The sequence below is a fragment of the Nanorana parkeri genome, unplaced genomic scaffold (genome assembly GCF_000935625.1).
Source record: "Nanorana parkeri isolate BGI_ZX_2015 unplaced genomic scaffold, ASM93562v1 scaffold1490, whole genome shotgun sequence".
Taxonomy (NCBI): Eukaryota; Metazoa; Chordata; class Amphibia; order Anura; family Dicroglossidae; genus Nanorana; species Nanorana parkeri.
The window spans coordinates 154,038-169,809 of record NW_017307758.1 but is presented as its reverse complement, the minus strand read 5'-3'; the positions used below and the strand labels follow the sequence as shown (position 1 = coordinate 169,809).

Sequence of the window (15,772 nt, the reverse complement as noted above, 5' to 3'; positions counted from 1 at the left end):
AAACATAAAGAACACACTTTTTCCCCAGTTTTGATTATTAGTTTTTTTAGAAAAATAGCACAGCTAACAAAAAATGCATTAAAATAAATTAATTTGTCCTTTTTTTGGAAACACCTCGCATTCCTAGGATTTCATAAATTTTTTGGTAATTCTCAGCCTAATACTGAAAGCTAACATTTTAATTTTTTTCTCTAAAAGCTAATAATGGTCACTAGGTTAGACAGGTGGCATACAATGTGACTGTCACAAAGTGTCACACTTAGTGACAGTAACCTACTTTGAAATCGCCGTCATGCGGGGGATTAAATAAAAAATTAACCCCTTAGGGTAAAAAACAAATCTGTTATTTTTTTCCCACACATTTTAACTTCTCTCCCTGTCAGTTATTGCTGACAGGGAGAGAAGGTGTGGACATGACCAGCCAGTTTTCAGAAACACTGGCTTGTCAATTATATCAAGCAGTCATTGTGAATGGATGTCACTATGACTGCTTGATGATTTAAATTTAGTTTTTGATTATTAGGCTACCCCAAACTCAGTGAGAGCCAATAATAACCTTAGTGACACTGTCCCTGACGTGCTTGCAGCATGTTGGGATCAGATGTCACTAAAGACTTCTGACCATTGTGACTGGTTGCCATAACAATCAAAAGCCTGACTAAAAGTGATCTGGTGTCTGAAGCTGCTTAATTCTTTCCTTAATGGATGCCTCCCTAATGAGGCATCCGTTAAGGAAAGAATTAAGCAGAAGACTAAGATCAGGGGTCCTCAAACTATAGCCCAAATGCCAGGCTTGCTTTAGCAACGTAACGCCAGTGCGGCTGCGCCCCTCCAACTTTGGACGCACGTCAGCACAGGCTCCTGGAATGTGGCCAATAAGAAGAGAGCTGGGATATGATGTGATGTCATCTCCCTGCCTCTCCCAAAGCTGCACGCCACCGTCGAGAGGTAAGACAGGGCAGTCTGCATGCCCCTTCATTTTAATAAATAACAAATACTTGAGCTGTAGAAAATAATAACAAATCATGCTAGTACATGTCCCAGGCTAAGAAAAATGAATTATGTTCAAAAATGTTTTTGTTTATTAAAGAAGTTGCTAAAAATATTTATATACACTCTCTAAGTAAGGGCTTATTCACACAAATTGTGGTGCGTTCCAGAGCGGCCCATTTTTCAAACTATGATCCGGCCCCAACAATGTCTAAGGGACTGCTTCCCTTGCAGCTCGTGTCCTAGGGACTCTGGTATTGGGGACAGAGTCCTTATAGACAGTGAGTGGCAGGAGGGCCAGAGGCGGTTCCACCGTGCAGGCCACTCCTTGGTTTTGCGGCAGGGTCTTGTAAATCTTGATATCCGAGGTCAACAGGCCGAGGTCACACCGAGCAGGCAGAGCAAGTACAAAAGGAGAAGGCATAGGCAGTCCAGTGAAGCAATCCAAGGTCAAGGGTATAGGCAAACAAGAATGGTCAAACGTTCCGAGGTCAAAGGCAGGCTGCAGGCAAACAAGGTCGAAGTCAATCCGGGTCTATAATCAAGGGTACTGGAAACAAGGATCAGGAGACGTCAGGGCGGTTGAAGAGACAATCCAGCAATGAGTAGGTGTGGAGTCTGGGTTTAAATAGTGAAGGAAATGATTTGGAGAGCATCACTTCCTGTGAGCCTTTTGGAGAGCATCACTTCCTGTGAGTCTTTTGGAGAGCATCACTTCCTGTGAGCCTTTTGGAGAGTGTCACTTCCTGTGAGCCTTTTGTAGAGCGTTCTTCTGCGGACAGCCCTTTGCGCGCGTTCTTCTGCGGATCAAGTCGGGAGCATGGACGTGGGACTCGGGCTCCCAAGAATTCTCTTCGGGACCATACCCTTTCCATTTGATGAGGACCCCTTCCACGACAGTCCAGAACAGCTTCGACTTCGTACTCCTCAGCACCATCAATGATTGAAGGAGGTGGTGGCACATCACCCCTGTCCCCGAAGGCATCAGTGACCACTGCTTTAAGAAGAGAGGCGTGGAAGACAGGGTGGATCCGATAGGAAGCGGGCACCTGGAGTTCATAAGCGACAGGATTGATCCTCCTCAAGACCGTAAATGGGCCGACAAATCGGGGAGCCAATTTTTTAGATGGACAAGCAAGCAGTAGATGTAGCGTGGACAACCAGGCCTTGTCCCCTGGCTGTAGGTCGAGATCACCTCTCCTCTTTTGGTAAAAACGGGTCTTGTTGTCTGCTTGTGCCTTCGACATGGCGGCCCGCAACACTTCAAGGTTATCATGGAACGACTTAATCCTGTCGTGGACAGCCGGTACCGCGGAACCCATCGGTAATACTGGAGAAAAAGAGGGGTGATATCCAGAATTGGCAAAGAACGGGGTCTGCCCTATAGCTGAGTGCACGGAGTTGTTGCATGCAAACTCCGTACAAGGCAGAAGCGAGGCCCAATTATCATGGGTGAAAGAGGAGAAGCAGCGCAGGTACTGCTCAAGGGTCTGATTAGTGCGTTCTGTCTGGCCATTAGATTGAGGGTGGTAAGCGGAGGAGAAACAGCATTCTATCCCCATTGAGGTGCACATTTCTTTCCAGAATCGGGAGGTGAACTGGACCCCACGATCCGACACGATGCTGTCAGGGACACCATGGAGGCGGACAATCTCCTTGATAAAAGTATGTGCCGTCCCCGGGGCTGCAGGCGTACCGATCATGGGCACGAAGTGGGCCATCTTGGTCAATCGGTCAACGACAACAAAGATAGATGAATATCCCTCTCTGACCGTGTAGATATATGCCCTGTTTCTCAGCGCTATTCCAGAGGGTAAGACGTCAGTCGAGGAAGCTTGTTTTAAATTGGAGAGCAAGTCAGCTCCTATCAGGAGGAAGCTGCGGGCAGAAAGTACTGTGTAAGTGGACCTTGGGTCTTCGGATAACTGGTACATCCTGGACAGAGCATCGGGTTTGACATTCTTAGATCCAGGTCGGTAGGTGATGTGGAGGTTAAAGCGAGTGAAAAAGAGAGCCCATCTGGCCTGTCTGGGCCTTAGTCGTTTTGCCGAGCGTAGGTATTCCAGGTTTTTGTAGTCGGTGTAGACCAGGATTGGTTGGGCCGCCCCTTCGAGGAGGTACCTCCATTCCTCTAGGGCTGACTTAATGGCAAGGAGCTCCCGATCCCCCACATCATAGTTGGCTTCAGCCGGTGACAGTTTCCGGGAGAAATAGGCCACGGGGTGCAATTGTGCTGTAGCCGAGTGGCGTTGTGAGAGGACGACCCCCACCGCAGCTTCAGAGGCATCCACCTCCAATACATAAGGCAAGGCCGGTTCAGGGTGCCGCAACACAGGAGCAGAGGTGAATAAACGTTTCAATTCATCGAAGGCAGCCTGAGCCTCTGGGGACCACTCAAACCGGGGGCCCATCCTAGTGAGCCTAGTGATGGGGGCAACGATGGAGGAGAAGCCCCGAATGAATCTCCGGTAGAAGTTGGCAAAGCCAATGAACCGTTGCACTCCTTTACGGTCCAACGGCACCGGCCAGTCAAGAACAGCTGTCACCTTCTGCGGGTCCATGGAGATGCCCCCCCGTGGATATGATCAGTCCGAGGAACTGAATGGAGCCTTTATGGAACTCACACTTTTCCGCATTGGCATTCAACTTGTGGGTGCGCAGACGGGCAAGTACTTGGCACATATGGATCCGGTGGGCCTCGAGTGTGGGAGAAAACACCAAGATGTCATCCAGATAAACGATCATGAACAAGTCCAGATAATCCCGAAAAATATCATTCACAAAATGTTGGAAGGTGGCAGGGGCGTTACAGAGCCCAAAGGGCATGACAAGATATTCGAAGTGCCCAAATCTAGTGCGGAAGGCGGTCTTCCACTCATCGCCCTCTCTGATCCGCACCAGATTGTAGGCCCCCCCTGAGATCAAGCTTGGAGAAGACCTTAGAGCTGCGAAACCGTTGAAAGAGCTCAGGAACAAGGGGCAATGGGTACCGGTTCTTGACAGTAATGGCATTCAGTTCCCGATAATCGATACAGGGGCGAAGGGAATGGTCCTTGTTCTCCACAAAGAAGATGCCCGCTCCAGCGGGGGAAGTTGACGGCCGGATGAACCCCTTGGCAAGATTGGTGTCAATGTATAGACGAAGGGTTTCCAATTCCGGTTCAGACAAGGGGTAGATTCGCCCAAACGGAATAGGGGCTCCGGGCAACAGCTCAATGGGACAGTCGTATGGACGGTGTGGAGAGAGTCAGCCGCCTTTTTATCGAATACATCCCGAAAACTCTTGATAATCTTGAGGAACCGAGTGGAGAGACAGGCAGGGGTCTGAGTGTATCGCCAGGTTGTTCATTTGTGGATAACAATGTTGATGAAAATAGGATGAAGAGAATGTCATGGTACCGGTGCCCCAGTCAATCTGTGGTTCATGTTGGTAGCTGGGTTATCATCCTGGGGTTAACCAGGGTAACCCCAGGATGATAGGAAACATTGGAGATGAGATGACATCGAGCCTTAGTAACTCCAGGTGTTCTGTTTCGGGCTAGTAGTTGGCAGGTCTCATGGGTGATCGGCCCAAAGCTGGGTGTAGATCCATCCGCCAACTGGATGATCAAAGGCTGTGCTTTGGGCTGAAGGTGTATATGGTGGAGCTGGGTGAAATGGTGGTCGATGAAACAGCTACGATAGCTGAGACGTGGATGGTCGTTCCCGGGAACTGGAGGAAAAGACGTAGAGTCAGATGAGACAAGTTGTTTTTATAGGTAGATGCAAACATAGGTCTGTGTAACTTACGGGGTCTGATGGGGGCATCCGTTTAGGAAGTGCCCCGAGTCTCCACAATATAAACATAAGTTGTCACGTCTACGGCGTTGTCGTTCTTCCGGGGAGAGCGGGGCTCTGACGAGACCAAGTTGCATGGGTTCCGGTTCAGAGTGGCGTGGACCAGCAGGAGCGTCACTAGATCGACCAGAGGGGGCCATGGGAACCCTGGGTAACATCCATGTAGGACGGGTGACACCGGCCCTTCCTGACGTCGCTCCCGTACACTTCGGTCCAATTGAATGGATAGCTGGATGAGATTTTCCAAAGAGTCAGGAGGGGCTTGGCGAGCCAGTTCATCCTTTAAGGTTTCAGACAAACCCAGGCGGAACTGATGTCGGAGAGCAGCATCGTTCCAGGCTGTGTCGGCCCCCCCATTTGCGGAATTCCGACACATAGTCCTCCACTGGGCGTCTGCCTTGTAGAAGGGAGTGGAGGATGGTTTCTGCTGTCGTGGTGCGTTGGGGATCATCGTACAGTTGTGCCATTGCGCCAAAGAAGGTGGAAAGAGAATTCAGGATTGGATTTTCTTTTTCCAGCAAGTGATGGGCCCATGACTGGGGTTCATCTGATAGTAGGGCAATAACATACCCAACTTTCGTGGTCTCGGAAGAGAAGGTCCGGGGTTGCAGGGCAAAATATAGGCGGCAGGCGTTCCTGAAGGCCCGGAACTTGTGGCGATCTCCTGAGAAGCGTTCGGGCGTAGGAACACGGGGTTCAGGCACTGGTAGTGCAGGAAAAGGTGTTGTTGGGACTTCCGCTGGTTGCACGGGGTCAAGGATAGAGACATTGGCCATAGCAGTGACTCGCCCCTCCAGCTGAAAATACCCGTCCTTTATTTCATTGAGGGCCCGAGTCACAGAGGCCATTTGTTGGCACAGGGACTCTAGGGGGGAAGCACTCTCCTCAGTCTCCATATCGGCTGGATTGTACTATCACGTACCTGTGCGGAGACTGGATGTAGGAGGAGGCTTCCCTTGCAGCTCGTGTCCTAGGGACTCTGGTATTGGGGACAGAGTCCTTATAGACAGTGAGTGGCAGGAGGGCCAGAGGCGGTTCCGTGCAGGCCACTCCTTGGTTTTGTGGCAGGGTCTTGTAAATCTTGCTATCCGAGGTCAACAGGCCGAGGTCACACCGAGCAGGCAGAGCAAGTACAAAAGGAGAAGGCGTAGGCAGTCCAGTGAAGCAATCCGAGGTCAAGGGTATAGGCAAACAAGAATGATCAAGGGTACTGGAAACAAGGATCAGGAGACGTCAGGGCGGTTGAAGAGACAATCCAGCAATGAGTAGGTGTGGAGTCTGGGTTTAAATAGTGAAGGAAATGATTTGGAGAGCATCACTTCCTGTGAGCCTTTTGGAGAGTGTCACTTCCTGTGAGTCTTTTGGAGAGCATCACTTCCTGTGAGTCTTTTGGAGAGCATCACTTCCTGTGAGCCTTTTGGAGAGTGTCACTTCCTGTGAGCCTTTTGCAGAGCGTTCTTCTGCGGACAGTCCTTGGCGCGCGCATGCGCACAGGAACATTACGGGAACCCTTGCTTGGCGCATGCGCAGAATCAGCAGGTCTCTGACATGTCTCTGAACTCCTGTTTTAGAACACTCCAATTTCCTCCTATTTTGTCATTGGTGCCGATGGGCATCGATCAGACGACCCCCCTTGCCCCCTGTTTTAAAAGTTTGAGAACCCTGACTAAGATCAATGAACGGTAACCGCTGATCTCAGCAGTTACCAGCATTTCAGAACCCTGAATAGCTGCCAGGATCTCCTCAAAGATGGTCGTCTGATCGATGCCCTGGTGCAGGTACTTCTACATGGGGTCATAGGCCCCATGCTAGAAGCAGAAAGATTTCAAGGCTTTTACTCCAACTTATTCACAGTACCCAAAGCCAAACAGAGAGTTTGCCCATCATGGTTCCTTCAGGTTCAAAAGGTTTGCATGGAGCCTATGCACTCTGTCATTGCCTCTCTTCAGCGGGATGATTTCCTGGTGTCTGTGGACATCAAAGAAGTCTATTTACACATCCCCAAGATCCCTGCCCAACAGCATTACCTATGGTTTGCTGTGGACAAGTGACATTACCAGTTTGTTGTGTTTCCTTTCTGGCTTTCCACAGCCCCTTAGGTGTTCACCAAGGCGCTTGCCCCTCTTCTTGCTCTGCCTCATTCCCAAAGGTTCCTATAGTGAGATACCTAGATAACCCTTTCTGAGAACAGTCGGTACATGCCCTGTTGTCCAATGTGCAGCAGACATTTCATATACTGCTGAGCCTCAGATGGATCCTGAATCCCGAGGGGGAAAAAAAAGGCCCTGGAGTCTTCTCATCACTGTATTATCTAGACCTAGTGTTTGACATGGCCTTGGTCAAAGTATTTTTTCCTCCAGAGAAGCTGTATTCTCTTTGTTCCCATACTTAGACCCTAAGGTCCAGGAAATGCCCAGCTCTCCACTTCTACTTGAAGGTCCTAGGCCTGATGTTTACCTATTTCGAGGCAGTCCCACACAGTTCTTGCCCAAGTGTGGCAACTCTTGGGTGCGTGGGACAAACAGACCAACTACCTTCATTATCCCATTCACCTGTCCAAAGCTTGCCCTGATATGGTGTATTTGCAGCCCAGTGCTGGAATCAGGGAAGTCCTTCCTTCCCATGGTGTTTAAAATAGATACTTTTAAACAATGGATACCAGCCTGTAAGGCTTGGGTGGTGTCCTGGGGAACCTCTCAGCTCAGGGATATTCTCATCTCCCAATCAACATCTTGGAGCTGAGGACAATTCAATTTTCACTTCAACGACAGACCCCTCAGTTGCAGGACCATCCAACTAGGATCCAGTCCAAAAACATCACTGCCATAGCTTACATCACCCATCAGGGTGGCACCAGAGGTCGCACAACTCAAAAAGAAGCAGCAGTTTAGACACATTGAGCAGCTCTACTCTCTTGTCTCCAATCCCGCTGCTTAAACCTCGGTGCCTGGTAAAGCTTCCAACAGAGCCCTCACTGAGCAATAGGTAAAAAAAACGGCACTCGCAAGGAGATCCGTCCATCCAGTTCTTTATTTGTTAAAAGGCATAACAGCAGCAAACAAATGCTTACATGTTTCAGCCCCCACACTGGGCCTTAGTCGTAGCCTAAAAACATGTAAGCGTTTGTTTGTTGCTGTTATGCCTTTTAACAAATGAAGTACTGGATGGACGGATCCCCTTGCGAGTGCCGTTTTTTTACCTATTTAAAAAAGAATCAGAACTGATTCTTGTCTGGGCAGAAGTTTAGATTGTCTTGTCTGGATCCAGGAAAAAGGACCCTGTGTCACAGGTGGGGGACTCTGGAGGTGGAGCTTTGCTCCACTGAAGGATCATGGGGGAGGGCAATCCGGTGATCCTTATTGTAAATTTTCGAACATGTCCGTAAGTTTAAAGTCGTGCGACCTTACAGTAGTAGAGGTCGCACGGCTTCCACACACCTTACGATCATCGTACGATTGCGGGATTTCCCGCGATTATCGTACGATAATCGTAAGGTGTGTAGGGACCCTTAATTCTGATATATTCCCAACCAAGCCCTAATTAGCTCCTGCCATCTCATTCTCTCCATAGGGTTTTTACCTATTAACACCTTATTATCACTAAATTAACTCATTCCATTCTCTAGCTCCATAGTTAACTTTTTTTTACAGTTTTTTTGGTTTGTTGTGATTTGATTAAAAAAAACATAGGTTATCATTTTTTTTATAAGTTTGAGATTGTAAGTTTATCTAGTCTCTAAAAAAAATCATAATGGCGAAGAGGTTCTACACAGCAGATGAGGCTTTTAGAGGAGAGCAGCAGTGTGGAGGAATCCGGAGATGAGTGGCTGGCAATGCAGGATTCTGTGACACTAACTAAGAGCTCCTGCAATTTACGTGATGAGGGGCCAGGGCTGACGAACCTGCATAATCGTTTGCCACCAAACTTGCTATTTGAAGTGATAGTAATTCTGGTAGTTCAGAGCACCAGAACTGACAGACAAGCACAATAAGGCAGCGCAGTACCAATTTTGAGCAGTGTCAGCGAGTCTGAGAACAAGGGGCCATCGATGCACAATGCCAGAAGGAAGGCAACAGTGAGCATTGTGGCTAGTACCAGCAGAGGTTGTCAGGGTGATCAGAGGAGAGGCAGGCAGCAGCAGACATCCAAGGTCTGTTCAGAAGTAGGAGGTACACTATGATATTGAATTTCCAAAGTGGTCGCTTTTAAACATGCAAACTCCCAATTGCTCTTATTTACAATAAATAATGGCACAATGGTGTGTACTGAAAATATGAAACCAATTGATTATTTCTACCTTTTTACTAGTAAGTTGTTCATTGAAATTTGGTTGATCAAATTAACTTAAATACTAAACCAGTTTCTAGCTGCCAATCTTTCTTCATTGTATGTATTAAAAGGAAGTCCACAAACCCATCTGAACTTCAAGTGAAATTACAACCTCTTAGCCCTAACAGCTAAGGAATGTGCCATCTTAGCCTCTATTTGAATTGCAGTTGCCACGGTGCTGCACATGCGATCAGCTATGACACCAGCCATTTTGGCTTGAAAGTTTGCTTGACAGCTGAAATAAGCACACTTGCAACCATGACACTTGCAAGCATGCCTTAAAGGTAACTGTTCTGGGAGACATTTAAATTGGTGGGTAAAAGTTTTTATATGAGCCTTAATTGGAAGCCATTAAAGCTGTACTGCTCCAAAGTGAACATACTGAACACCCATATATTCTACCACAGTGACCTGGCTGTAATACATGTTGCTAATGTGATTTCTACATTTTAATGATAATACCCCCAACCACAGTATGAATTATCCCACCTCTGACTATATAATCAAGGCCCCTTCTGTCCCACCCAAATTAAAACATTTGTGGAATATACACAGCAGGGTGAGGAATTGTAGTGCATGAGTCCCCCTGTGACGTTTCATGGCAGGTTAGGCCTTAAACAATACATTCCTACCAAGTGAGCCAGGTATACGGTGACGCTGTACAAATTATCTGAGAGTGGATCTGGCTATACTTATAAATTCCACATATATGAGGGAAACGACAGCCTGCTAGAACCTGCTGGGTGCCCGCCATACTTAGTTGCCAGAGGAAAGATTGTTGTGGACCTGGTATAGAGTACCATCTATACGTAGACAAATAAAGTAGCCTGTGGTACCATAAGGCAGAATTGCAAGCCATCCCATAACTGGGGAGGGGATACAGCCTGCAACGCAATGAACTCCTAGCATTAAAGTACAATGACAAGAGACAAAGCTGTATTGATTTTAAGTAGGCCAGTGTGTCAGGAAGGGTTCAGGAGAAATCAGTGATGGTTACTCAGTACACAAAACATATTAGGTGTTATTAAATAGGTGTTATTAAATTAAATACATTTTAAAGTCTATTGATTAACGAAAAACCATGTTTTGTCCATATATATATATATATATATCACTAATGTATCATAAGTATTGTCATATGCTAATAATCTAATGAATAGGTCCATAACTAAAATGTGAAAATATGGTCTGGTGCTCAGTAGGTAAAAAGGTGCAAGAGCTGAAGTGGTTAGGTAACTCACATTGGAGCATGAAACCACAGGAATGAAAGTCAACAACTAGAAATCTAAGACTGCGGTACTCATTCAGGAAATACTTGAGAGTTCCTTCCATTTTTTTTTGCAGAGACTGTCTTCTTTCAAGGGACCCAAGCATCTCAAAAGATGCAATAGAATGAGAATGTCAAAATGACCATCCTACTTTTGATGAAACCATAAATTCATATTTGTTTTAGAAAATTCTAAATGAGAATGTCAGGCTCCATTGAAGCTGAAACACAAGCATAAGTCATGGAGCAGGACAATGTTGCCAAATACACAAGCAAGTCAGTAGCAGAATAGATGCTGTGGCAAGATCTAAAAAAAATCAACTAGACCAAAGGGCCTGTCTCACCTTAAAAGAAGCAGAACACCTAAAAAAAAACCTTAGAAACCAGTTCCCAGGACTGAAAGCAACCCAAATTGACTACCGAATGTATCCACTTTACCCTAGCCACACCTCTAGAACAAGTCAAGAATACCTCTGGCCAAATTATGAACACAACCACTCTTGAAACCATGGGTACTCTCACCCTACACAAGTACTAACTAGAACTAGGTTCACCCAGACAAGAATTCTACCCTTTAACACCCCAAAGTCCCCATACACCGGAAATTAACCATATGGCTCCCCACCTTCAAAAGATCAACAAAAAAACATCATGGCTTTTATAAGACCAAAACAAACCTCTCACAACAATATAAATAACCAGACACCCACCAGCAGCTCAGAACAAACTTTGTTAGAGTTACCTTGTACACTAACCAGCCCCCACACGATATACCACTCCATCCCAAGCCCAGTCACCCAGACAATAAAACTGTTCCTAAACTCATAACCAACAAAAGGGAGCAGAGAAAAAGACAGTATAAGGAAGAGTGCAACAACCTGAGTAGATACTTATTGGGTATAGCATAACAGTTGATCAATGGATAAATGCAACTGTTATGCTATACCCAATAAGTATCTACTCAGGTTGTTGCACTCTTCCTTATACTGTGTTTGTGAATGTGAATTACCGGGTTCCTCTCCCGGTTTGTTGAGGAGTTTATGCACACCATCCCCCAATATACCAACGACCAAGATAGTTGACCATACTACAGTGGAGCGCTTTCCATGCTTTTTTTGTTTTAGCAGAGAAAAAGAGGTAGGAAAGGATGAACTGGAAAAAGAAAACCCAGGATCAAAAAGACTAAGAGCAAAAGCAACAGGTTTTTTTTCAACCTCTCCTCCCATCTACTAACCAAAAGCAAAGTATTAGAGAGAGACTGCTCCTTCTGCCCCTTATCCAAAGCAAACACGTTTGAGCTTTTTGTTGATTTAAATCAGAAAACTCACCCTAAAAAGTTACTATGCCATAAAAGCTATCTAGAAACAAAAGCTCACCACTGACCAAACTATACCCCCGATAGTTACAGAAGAGATGATTACTATTCCTGACTCTCTATCACACACTAAGCAAGGTCAATGTGATATAATAAAGAACAGCCTAAAGGCCAGCATAACCACCCCCCTAAAGAAAAAAAAATCAAACCAGTTTTCAGCAAGGGAAATTATATAGACTGTGTCTGTACCTTAGTGATGGATGTACTTTAGACAAACTCACCAAACAGGATCATAAAAACAATAGAACACACTCAAATCTGTCTCATAGAGAACAGAGAGCCTTCTACAACCAAAACAAAAAAGTCACCTCTATTTAAAAAATGCAGATAAAGGAGGTGGAATCATGCTCCAAGATCAAAATGATTACTTCAAACCCCACAAAATTCTTAGTGACACTACCTATTACCAAATTATATTAATAATTCAATTAAAGACCACAAAAAGCAGTATGGCACACTCTTTAACCTAGCTTTCAAAGCGTCTATAATCACAAAAACTGAAAAAGAATTCCTGTCAGTTCCTCATCCATCAACTGCATTTTCTACTATCCCCAAAAAATACACAAGTCCCTAAATTATTTTCCAGGGAGACCAATAATATCTGGTATTAATTCAAAAACAAAGATACATAACTAAACTACCCTCATGTTTGAGATTTCACATACAGTACTTACTGCAACACCTATAACACATAAAATGGCAAAAAACATGTGACTGGATCACTTTGGACGTAACATCCCTTTAGGTGAATATATCACACCCATACGGTTTGGAGGCAGTCTCAAACTACTTACTGTATACACAGACCCCCTAATGCCCAAAAACTAGTTTAATTCTGGGAAGCTTAAACTTAATTTTGACTCATAATGTTTTCACTTTCAACAATAAACAATACATAAAAAAGGCACAGCTATGGCCACAAAATTTGCATCCAGTTACGCCAACCTTACAATGGGCCATCTTGAATCAAACCGTTTTCATGAAAGCTCTTCCTATGCATCTAATATCATCTTGTACAAAAGATATATAGATGATCTTATTCCATTGTAATATCCCCATCCGACCCATTTTATAAAATACACTTAATCAAAAAAGGCAGATTCCCTTTTACTCTGAACCATGACACGATAACAATTCATTTTTTAGATCTACAATTATTCATCAACAAAGATAATAAAATAAACTCTATCCCTAGGGTGTTGAAATGTTTAAAAAAACTACTTGTCCAAGATCTAAAGTGGGGGCTTTTTAATTCATAGTGCAGGGCTGCACTGGATGGCAGCATAGGGTACAGATAGTCCCGGCGGAGGGGAAGGACCTTTCACCGAAAGGTAAATATAGCAGGGGGAGAGAGGGAGGCAGATTTGAGTGGGTAATTCCATTTTCCTAAATTACTTGGGAAAGTGAACTTAGCCTTTGATGGACATTGTATGTGTTAGAGAGTGCTGCTGCCTGGCTACCACAAAATGGCACACAGTGGAATAAGGGTAGCACTCAGCGCACACACACAATGCCCTACACATGCATTTATTCACATGCAGATGGCAGGGTTGGTTTTCATTTTGTTTTAATTTATTTTTTATTTTATCACTTTTTAGTTTTTTTTCATCTTTTTTTTTTTAATTACTTTTTTTATCACTTTTTTTTCTTTATTTTTTTAAACTTTTTTTACGTTTTTGTTTTATTTTTATATTTTTTCCTTTTCTATCACTTTTCCTTAACATTTGTATCTTATTTTTTACCTTAGATTGTAAGCTCCTTGGGGCAGGGACTGATGTGGATGTGCTCACTGTTAAGGGCTGCGCAAATTGTCGGCGCGGTATAAATGCCCATAATAAATAAATAATTTAGGTGTGTTTAGGGATTCCTGTGTCGGGAACCTGTGATTTCCTGCAGCAGGAATCCCAAATCTGCCATATACAAGCAGCAGCTGTCACAGATTAGCATGAGGTAACATCTTCTGGTACTGAGTTGCAAATGACACGGGGATATTCCTTGGTTGGTCTTTGTTGTCTACCTATGACGACTTGGTCACCTCCAGCTTCCAACAGGGTACCCAAGGTTTAACCCTATACCCTGAGCTATGTTGTCTCTGTCAGGCCGCACAAAGCTCCCTCCTTGGTTCTCTTCCAAGAGGATTTCATGGGACAAATTATAACCTGATTTCTGACTCTATCTGCGGCTTTAGTGGCATCTAAGCCTTCTACCGCAGAGTTTCTGTCCAATCATTTTTCAAAAAGTCTTAATGGACGATATTGAGGAGCCTCAAGCAGCTGCTATTACTCCCAGGATTACATAGACTGCTTCAGCTCTCATTGATGCTTTGTGCACTACATTGAGATTGGAAGAACAGCCTGCAGCTTCTACCAGTGCTGCTACCTGTCTAGGATTTCTTAGAGGTACTAAGACTGCTAAGACCTTGCTGGTGCACCCATTAGTGCCAGATGTGCTTTATGGGAATTATGACACTCCCAGTGAACTTTTCACTCCCACTCAAAGTTTGGCAGCTCTTAATCCATTTGAGGAGTCTTTTGTTAAGAAATCAGCTGTTCCTACTGTGAACTTGACAATATCCTATTTATAAAGCACTAACGATCTCTGAGGAGAATGCATTCATTTTAAAAAATCCCATCCATAAGCATTTGAAAATGCTTTTCAAAAACGTTTTCTCTGGCTGGCCCTGCGTAACAACCTACATTGGCCATTATTACAGTCCATCAACTTTAGGATGAACTAGTGCCATAAGATAGTATCCTGTTTCCTTCCAAACTGGTCCCCTGTTTGTGGAACATTTGGAACTCATGCCAATACTCCTTTGCTATTGTATTGATGATTTAGTAGATATCTCATTATCTGTATAAGTCTCATGAGCTGGGCTGTTGAACAGGCGTGCAAAAAAACATTTACTGCGCATGCCCTTCGAGGGCCAGAATCTCTTTAGAGCTACCTTAAACCACTCTAAGGAGTCACTGGGGGTAAGAGTACACACCACCAATCTGAGACCAGGAAGAATGCCTTTCATTTCTGCAATACAGTCGTGAGCAGCTGGCACAGTGGCCACCAGAGGTGTAAGCTCTCCCCCTTAAATTAAGTTAATTGAAACACAAGAAGAAAATCAGGGGTTTTTGAGAGGTATTTCACCAAGGCTTGAAATTTCGTAAAAAATGATTTTTATTTCACATTTGCTATAAATATACATATAAAAAGCAACAGGCAGTTGCGATGAGTTAAAACAAAATTAGACCAGGAGCATAAACCCATTTAGCAAACTATACATATCCATTAAGGATCGATACATTCAGTGTGTCCAAGCCCTACGCTTGGGATTGAAAACTGAACTAACAAAAGATAGTATATTCAATCAATACATATCAACAATTCATTAATAGATCTAAAAAAGCATAGAGTGTAAAGAGAGATGTGCTTTGGCAGCTAAGCCAAAAGGAGAGAGTACCACCACCATTATCATCATCGCACACCCGGTACTCACCACCCACTGGGAGCAGCTTAGAAATGGGTATAGCTCCCTGTGCGAAGTGTAGGCGGGGGTGGTATTCCTCCGACAAGGACACTCCGCTCAGTTTTGTCACGGGGACCTCGGGGCCAAGACAGGAGGGACCTCAGGTGTGGGCAGGACTGCCTGTGCTTGTCTTGTAATGTTGCTATGCTTCCATTTCCATATACCTATTTTAAATGTTGTTAATTATTTTAGTGTTTGCACATCAGGTAGGTCTAAGCATCATCCTATACCCAGTGTCCACGTGTACCCATTAATATGTGACTATACCCTATATTGCAAAAAATGTGAATATATATATACAAATAAATATTATTTAATTAATTGGATTAATTAATTGTTCAATCCCCTTGATGAAGTGTCAAGAAAGACCAAATAAAATGAAACAATAAATATATTATTATATGTGCAATAGTGTGAATGTGGATAAAGTGACTGTGTCCCACTCTAGGGATTA

General features: G+C 44.5%; 1 protein-coding gene across 1 annotated transcript in view; it reads left to right on the top strand.

Annotated features, from left to right (window-relative positions):
• CBX7 (chromobox 7) overlaps positions 1–15,772 on the top strand; it is a 50,778-nt gene that overhangs the window by 29,156 nt on the left and 5,850 nt on the right. The window lies entirely within an intron of this gene.